The sequence below is a fragment of the Centruroides sculpturatus genome, unplaced genomic scaffold (assembly GCF_000671375.1).
Source record: "Centruroides sculpturatus isolate CEXI.00-Female unplaced genomic scaffold, Cexi_2.0 scaffold58, whole genome shotgun sequence".
NCBI classification, from domain to species: domain Eukaryota; kingdom Metazoa; phylum Arthropoda; class Arachnida; order Scorpiones; family Buthidae; genus Centruroides; species Centruroides sculpturatus.
The window spans coordinates 51,358-60,488 of record NW_019384407.1 but is presented as its reverse complement, the minus strand read 5'-3'; the positions used below and the strand labels follow the sequence as shown (position 1 = coordinate 60,488).

Here is a 9,131-nt window from a genome sequence, read left to right as displayed (position 1 = left end):
TACAGTCGACCCCCCTATAAGATATAGATACGTTCCAATTTATTAGGAATCCGATTTCTTACAAGTCGTTCCAATCACAGCCCGACACGTGTCAAGTTTACGGACTACGGCTGATTGAAAGGTTTTCTTCCATAAAATTAATCGATTCTACACTAATCCGACTCAACATTTCCAAAATACGTATATTTTTTCGTAGTTTTATAGGAATCGTAATTATAGGGACCGTAATTATAGGGGGGTCAACTGTAGTTCTAAATTCTTACATTTGAATACTCCCATCTTTAATAACTATGGATTAACTTGGATTAAGCCTGGTAATAAAAACTTTTATGTATCTAATAGTGTTTTTACAATTAAAAAGGAACATAGGAGATGAAGGAAAAAATTCTTAGTATCTAAAGTATAAAATGAGTTAAAAATTTTTGAATTATTAAATTTATATCTAGTTAGTGTTAAGAATTTTTTTTTAGGTTAAAGTGATTTTGAATTAATATGTATGTTAATGCATCAGTATTTAATATCTAAATCAGTGAATTCAAAATAAAATTTACATATGATGATGATATGATCTGATAGATATGTTAAATATTCAAACTTTTATTTTGGTAAAATTTGAAATATTTTGCAGACCTATAAAGCAACACCAACTGTAACAGGTTTTTTTGAAGTGGAGCTTGAGGATGGAACTTTACTTCATTCTAAAAAGGTATAAATATCAAATAGTGCATTTAGTTTCTATTAATAAAATAAAATGTACAAATTTTTATTAATCTTTTAGAATGGAGATGGTTTTGTTGACAGTGAAGTTAAGTTAAATAAGATTATAATGGGAATAGAGAAAGCACTTGAAGGCAGATAACTTAATGCATTATTTGCTGAAATTAAAAACGATTTTCATGCTTCATAGGTAAGAAAAAATAGTAAATTTAAGAATTAAAGAAATCAAAAATTCTTTGATTTATATTTAAAATACATTAAATGCTGTTTTTCCAGTTGAATTTTGCTAAACAATACAAATGCCTTATGAAACCAAATCCTCAAAACTAAAATGGCAAAAGGGGGATTTGGTGGAAGTCTTCAGGAGTTCTGTTGGTGAATTTTATCTGTGATCATGAAAAATCAAATTGTCCATATTAATTTTTCCAAATGAAATAATTAAGAAATTAAATTATCTGTAATTTATCAATAAAATTGCCATTAATGAACCACAGATCCATTCACTTCTTTATTTTGTAAATATCATCATAAATGTGTGCTATAATATTTTGTCAATCCTGTAACCTAATGAAAGAGATACGCAATGCTTGAGAATGTTATTTTCTCTGGATAAACAATTACATATTGAATTTTGGAAAAAATGTACAGTTACCTGCAGACTATATTTTTAGAACCACTGATATATGTAAGGTTTATTTATGTTACTTAACAGGAATACATTCAAAGAAATACATCATTAAGCAAGCATTATAGTGTATACTTAGACAAACCTATATGGCATAGTCTACTAATTTAGGATATATTATAATATAATTGTAACACAATGATAAATACTTATGTATCTAAACATAGGAAAGATACAGGTGGCTAAGAAGTTTTTAGTTCCATTACAGTTTTATGGCATCTCCATCACATATGGTGTGTTGTTAAGTAGCCCATACCTGTGTGTATATTTATATATCTATCCTATAAACCTTTAGTGAATTAGATTCATATTCCATACAAAACACATTTAATATTAATTCTTTTTGCCTCTTTATCCTTACTATTTTACATTTCTGTGTATATATTGTCTACTCAGACCTTGTTTATTAATCAGACTTATTATACTAGTGAAGTTTCTGATTAGCAAAGAGAGGAGATAATAGTAAAAAATCAAAACAAAATATCATTATTTTCACCTGTTTTTGTTTTGAATTTTGATTAAGACAGGAATGTCCAACCCATGGCCCACTTAGTATTTTTATGCAGCCCACTGCACCCTAAATTTTTAGGTGTATTTTCATTTATTTTGGTAAAGTATGTTGTAAAACTTATTCTTGTTTCACTGGATACACTTTGACATGGCCCACCAGTGGCTAAGCTGTTCCATTCCCTGAACACTGAAAATTCAGTTATGGGTTCACGCCTTGCTCGAACAGGTTGGCTATGTGGAGTTCTCCGAGTTTTATCCATGTCTGTAATGCCTGAATACAGGCCATTTACCCTTAAAAGATCTTCTGGAAGGCATTATTCCTGTGCATTCTGGCTATCATAATAAATGTATCCAACTACTAATATTATCCAATGAACATACACCACACATTCCATGGGGTGAAATAGCTAGAGAAGCTTGTATCCAACTTGCTACTAAACAAACAAACACTTTGATGCTATAATGACAAAACAGTTTTCTAACACCAATTACATCTACAAAACTGTTATGATTGTGGAATAGTATGTACTGTTGTGAACAATTCTTTTCATGCATGAAAAACATCAAAACTGCTGAAAGAAATAGGTTGAATGATTCCCATTTAACTAACATTTTTAGAATTAAGTACCATAAAAGCAGATAGTGACAACATTATAAAAGAAAGGCAATGTCAAAAATTGCATTGAATTTATTTGTATTTTGTGAGTGTAATTTTTTTACTGTCAGCAATACAATATTTTTTGTAATATTATATATTTGTTATTAGAATTTGATATTTACATTTTGAACTTTTTAAAAGCATATTTTTATATAAAGTACCTTTGTGGCCTGCTGAATAAACCTAAATTTCTAATTTTGCCCATTAGGAGAAAAGGTTGGACAACCCTGGACTAAGATCTCTCTTTGCTAATCAGAAACTACACCAGTATAATAAGCCCAATTAATAAACAAGGTCCAAGCAGACTTCATGTTACTACATGTCAATGTATGAGGCAGAGAGACTGTTATGTGTATACTGTCAGTTGTTAGTTTGTTCAGTGTGATCGGAAAAACAGTCACAAACCTGATTAATATGACAAACATTGTATTGGAACCTACTTATTGGTTTTGGAAGTGTTTTAGAATGTAGTGATGTTTGAAAGAAATAGGCTGCCTCAATAACTTCAAGAAGACGGATGGAGTGATGGGATAAGGCAACGATCTATCAAGGAGGATCTTTCCAGTAGGACTTTCTATGAGAAACACTACCTATTTGTGGATGTTAGACACAAAATCGGAATATTACACGGCCAACTCGTTAGTGAGATATGAACCTGCGACAAGCAAGTGTTTAGTGGTTTTAGTCACTCTAGTGGGCCATGGGGGCAAAGAAAATTGACTTTCCCAAAATTTTTTACAAATATAAGTATCAGATTTTAATTTTCCACCACTGATAATTCATTAACCTTTTTATTTTCTCTGACTGGACAAATTGTTATTCTTATTTTGCTCAAATTTTCCCTGAATTTGGGATGACCCATGGTCGTTAGTACTACATTAAATAATTAGTTATTTGATGATGATAGAAATATTTTTTGCAAACTCCTTTATTCAAATAAATTGAAATTTATTCATCTTTAATATTTAAGTATCTATGTGATCTTATCTTAATATTTATTTATATAAGATTATTCTATGGATACTATTTTTCTTCGCAACGCAAATATTTTACAATATACTTTATATGCCAGGAAGTTAATGATGACATTATATTATATATAATAAAAATATATAGGCCTATATAATTATTTTTGTTATACTTTAAAAAGATATAACATTTTTGAAAATAAAAGTTATTTATATTATTACATTACAGAATTATATACTTTCCTAGAACTGTCATCTAAAATATGTATAACTTATGGGCTATGAATTAGGCTATATCATTACTTATATTAGTGGAACGTTATAGTTATAGGGCCTAGGCCAATTTGAATTATGGGGCTCCATGTATAGTGTTGACTTTGAATACTTTGTTGGGAAAATATTTTCTTATGAAAGATTGGAGGGCGCAAACCAATTGGCCTTTTTGTCCATAGGATAACACACCACTGACTTATATAATATAACATTTTGATAAAAAATTTATTAAAAATAAGTGTGTATTAAAGAGGTGGTATATAAGAAGTGTATATTAAATATATTTTATTTATTATATCAAAAAATTTATTTTCTAAAAATTAAATATTTTAAGCTCTTATAATTTTAATTATAAAGGAATTGTCTATCGCCTAAAGGAAATAGTAAATTCCTACAATTTCAAAAATTTTGCTGTGTAATTCTTTTTAATTAAATGATTTTTAAGAAAATAATCTCGAGGAAAGATAAGCATTCGTCATTAAGTAGTCACTTGTAATAGTAGCTTTAGGTCATTTACGTTTTAAAGACGAATAAAGCTCTATCCCAGGCCCTATATAAGCATTCGAAGGGCCTGGTTATATTGCCTTATTTCATTAACCAATCCAATTCATTTTTCTTTTATAGATAAATTTATTGCATTTTAATTAAGTATGAAAAAAATGTTTCGAATATAAACTAATGTGTTACATTACAGGAAATATAAAAAAAGAAAAATGAAATGTTAAAAATACTAAAAGAAATGATAAAAATTTATCAATAAGTAATCTGTAACTCGGGAGAAATCAATTCAAACTTAATCAAAATGAAAAAAAATATAAACATGTTTCGGTATGAATAACTTTTTATCTAATCTTTGTAACAGAAGGGATGATGACCCTCTGCAAATCATTCACTNTACGTGGCCGGCTCACGCGTCGGAAAACCTTCTGATTTATTCGTGTACGCACCAGACGGAAAAACAAAAAATATCGTGTATCCACGAGCACTCCAATAAATAAATAGAATTGAAACAACACTTTGAAATATTTTCCCGATGAAAATGAATAATAATAATAAGTTTCAATAAAAATGATAAAATGAAAATTTAATTTTATCATTACGAGTTTGCTTGCATTTCGTTTCTTCTGAGATCGCAGCAATGCGCGACGGGTAAGCTAGTGCTCAATAAAAAGAAATTCGAGCAAGTATTGAATTTTAGTCTTCTTTATGGTTGTGGTATTCATGTAGTCTAGTATTTGAGATCAGTGTACCTGTTTTCTTTTTCATCTGGTGGTCAACTGTTTGTAATGGTTTTTCTACACTGCTTTTTATGCTTCTTTTTTGTATATTATGCATTTTAACATTTTTATGTACTGTTTTTTCATTTCATCCATGTGGTATTCTTTGCTTTATTTAATGTTTTTGTGTGTTTTGCTGCTGTTTTAATTTTTAGTAGAGAATTATTTGTTATATGGGATAGAAATATCTTGCATAGATAGCATTACTTATAATTGGTGTAAAATAGATACCATGCTATGGACTACACTTTTATTTATCTGTAGAAAAAAAAATACAAGTTTACAGAAAATATAGATTAGTGAAAATGTAATAAATTTGATATTTTTTAAATGTATTTAAATGCTTTTTATTACATAAATAATATGTGACAGTCATGAACATGGCAAGTTAAAAATTGTCTTGGAAATTAGCACATGTAATATATTTATGTACACGTGCAATACATTTGTATTCAAGGTTAAGCTCCAAGGAAATAATTGATTACTACTTGATCAATAATTGAAAATTACTGGGTTTTAGCAGGAAAAGTTTTGGCTAGTTCATCTATAGTAAATGATAATAAAAGTTAAAATTATTATGATTATCTGAGATATATTTTTATAAAGATTATTTTTTCATGAATATAATCATTTAAAGTTAATTATTTTTCTTTTATTATTATAGTGGTGCATGAGGATATGATGGCAAGGTAAATATTAAATATTTTCTTATAAAATTTTGCTGTAAATTTTAAGGCAATCAAATTTATTATTATTATTATTATTATTTTTCATCATTCTTAATTATAATCTTAAAATTTATAGGAATTTTAAATTATTGAAATACGGTATATCACACATTAAAATGTGACAAGTTAATTTTATTTCCTAATTTATTTTTTAGTACAGGGCTTTTAAAAAAGACCTGGAAAGTCATTTTCCTGACCAATTACAGATTGTAAGTAACTTTTTAAAAAAATTAAATTTCCTTCATAATTTATGGTACAGTAAAACCTAAAATTTAAAATGGAATGAATAAAACAGAAACTTTTGTAAATGGAAAACAAAAAACTTTTAACATAAAGTTACAGTAAAATTGGAACAGTGCAAGTGGAAATCTGTCTGATATAGAAATGGGTGTTTTTGGATGTGAAGAAATGCCAATTAACTCAAATAGAGCAGAAAATCAAAATTCTACTTGTAGACAAATAAATAAAATTGTCTGCAGTTATTGTGGGTCAATGCAGAGCAAGATAAACTATTTGGAGAATAATTTTCGAACCTTTTCAGAGAGAAGTGAAAGGCATGGTGATGGGGAGGGTATAAGTCTTTGTCAATATTCTGAGGCATCATTCCACAAAATTTTGGTTGTTGTTATATACAGTATTAACAACATTATCTTTATAATTTTAATTTTAAGCCAATAATGTATTTTCTTTAAATAATAAGTTGGAAATTTTATTGTATTTTAATCTATATATGTATTTTATATCCTGTTTGTTTTGTCTGGGTGTTCATCAAACAATTGTTAGCTATTGTACAAGATGCCCTTTGCACTCACATCTGGAAGATTTGTGTGTGAATGTGACACTGGGATTGTTTGTTTATCAAACAATGTTGTAAAGGAATTTTGCCTATTTTTCCAATTTTAGGGACCCCTTCTAAATTTTTAGCAATATCAATTAAAAATAATCAAAAGAAACAAATCAGAATAAAAAATTATCAATTAATTGTTATACTATAAATCTTAGAACATTCAGAGGAAAAGATGAAGGGGATGAATGTCGTTTCTCCCCTTTTTCAATAGTGTTAGGTGACAGATGTTACTCTATCCACACAATTCATAATAGATCAGAGAAGGAGGACTAAAGAATAACTAATCGTGCTTATTTTTCATTACCTCAATTTCCTCCGGAATAATTGGTTGGTGATTGGTTAGAAAAAAGAATAAAACAAAAGGGAATGACGAAAATCATGCAGAAAGTGAGAGAAAAAGAAAGAGAGGAGAGGAGAGTGAACATAACATCCAGAAAGAGAGTCAGCAAAAAGAGAGAGAGATAAGGAAGGAAAAGAATAAAGTGGAAAAGGAACTGAAAAGAAGACAGATCTTTGAAGAAAAAACAATTATTTTCTTGATATGTTGTGAGTCGCAAAGTTTTGAATACCCTGCTAGTACCCCTGTTTTACTAATAGAAATAGGCTAACTTCTGAGAACAGATTTTATACATAGCATTAGAATTTAGATTAAATTAATATTATGTTTAGTTTATTTGTAATAAATTTTATTTTTTATTATTAAGTTAGTTTAATTGATTTTGCATTCATCCTCCTGAGAGGCTCATTCTTGTACTTCGAAGTGACTCTTGCCCTCACGCCTTATGTATATGATTTCTTTGGACTCTAAATTGGAGGTGAGTCCAATAATACACATCTGGTGGCAAGATCCTACCTAAAACTCCCAGACTTTATTTTTGATGGCCCCAAGCTCCTACATTATTAGTCTTTGTTGGAATGAACTAGGCGCAAAATCAAATACTTTCAAGAGTTGAAAATTTCTGAGAATAGTACTTGAGAACAAGTAATGAATGTAATTTGTTAAAACAATGAGAACAAGGCAACAGTGCTGCCAATTTGCCTTATACAGAGTTATTAACTAATCAGTACTGAGTATACAAAAACAAGTTGATTAACATTTTGATAATTAGAGATTGAAGTAAATGTTTAATTAGAAGTTATATTACAAAATATCTTGGTGTCTGCATTACTGTAATGCAGTTTAGAATTTTTGACAGTAGAGAAAGAAACTAGTTTTTGAAACTGGAGTTGGCTTGTTTGCTGTTGTGTGAGCTAATAAGGACTGCATCCAAGAAGTATTTGAATACTTAGCACAAGTTCTAGGGAAGAAGGATAATCTTTTACAGTTGAATACAGTCACCCCCCTATAAGATATAGATACGTTCCAATTTATTAGGAATCCGATTTCTTACAAGTCGTTCCAATCACAGCCCGACACGTGTCAAGTTTACGGACTACGGCTGATTGAAAGGTTTTCTTCCATAAAATTAATCGATTCTACACTAATCCGACTCAACATTTCCAAAATACGTATATTTTTTCGTAGTTTTATAGGAATCGTAATTATAGGGACCGTAATTATAGGGGGGTCAACTGTAGTTCTAAATTCTTACATTTGAATACTCCCATCTTTAATAACTATGGATTAACTTGGATTAAGCCTGGTAATAAAAACTTTTATGTATCTAATAGTGTTTTTACAATTAAAAAGGAACATAGGAGATGAAGGAAAAAATTCTTAGTATCTAAAGTATAAAATGAGTTAAAAATTTTTGAATTATTAAATTTATATCTAGTTAGTGTTAAGAATTTTTTTTTAGGTTAAAGTGATTTTGAATTAATATGTATGTTAATGCATCAGTATTTAATATCTAAATCAGTGAATTCAAAATAAAATTTACATATGATGATGATATGATCTGATAGATATGTTAAATATTCAAACTTTTATTTTGGTAAAATTTGAAATATTTTGCAGACCTATAAAGCAACACCAACTGTAACAGGTTTTTTTGAAGTGGAGCTTGAGGATGGAACTTTACTTCATTCTAAAAAGGTATAAATATCAAATAGTGCATTTAGTTTCTATTAATAAAATAAAATGTACAAATTTTTATTAATCTTTTAGAATGGAGATGGTTTTGTTGACAGTGAAGTTAAGTTAAATAAGATTATAATGGGAATAGAGAAAGCACTTGAAGGCAGATAACTTAATGCATTATTTGCTGAAATTAAAAACGATTTTCATGCTTCATAGGTAAGAAAAAATAGTAAATTTAAGAATTAAAGAAATCAAAAATTCTTTGATTTATATTTAAAATACATTAAATGCTGTTTTTCCAGTTGAATTTTGCTAAACAATACAAATGCCTTATGAAACCAAATCCTCAAAACTTCAATGGCAAAAGGGGGATTTGGTGGAAGTCTTCAGGAGTTCTGTTGGTGAATTTTATCTGTGATCATGAAAAATCAAATTGTCCATATTAATT

At 28.6% G+C, this 9,131-nt stretch overlaps 1 long non-coding RNA gene across 1 annotated transcript in view; it reads left to right on the top strand.

The window, feature by feature from the left end:
- LOC111618906 overlaps window positions 1-1,235 on the top strand; it is an 18,583-nt gene extending 17,348 nt beyond the window's left edge. The window contains exons 4-6 of the long non-coding RNA XR_002755652.1: window positions 629-706; window positions 779-907; window positions 994-1,235. This is a non-coding gene — a long non-coding RNA (uncharacterized LOC111618906). The remainder of the gene's footprint in view (window positions 1-628; window positions 707-778; window positions 908-993) is intronic.
- The last annotated feature ends 7,896 nt before the right edge of the window (window positions 1,236-9,131 follow it).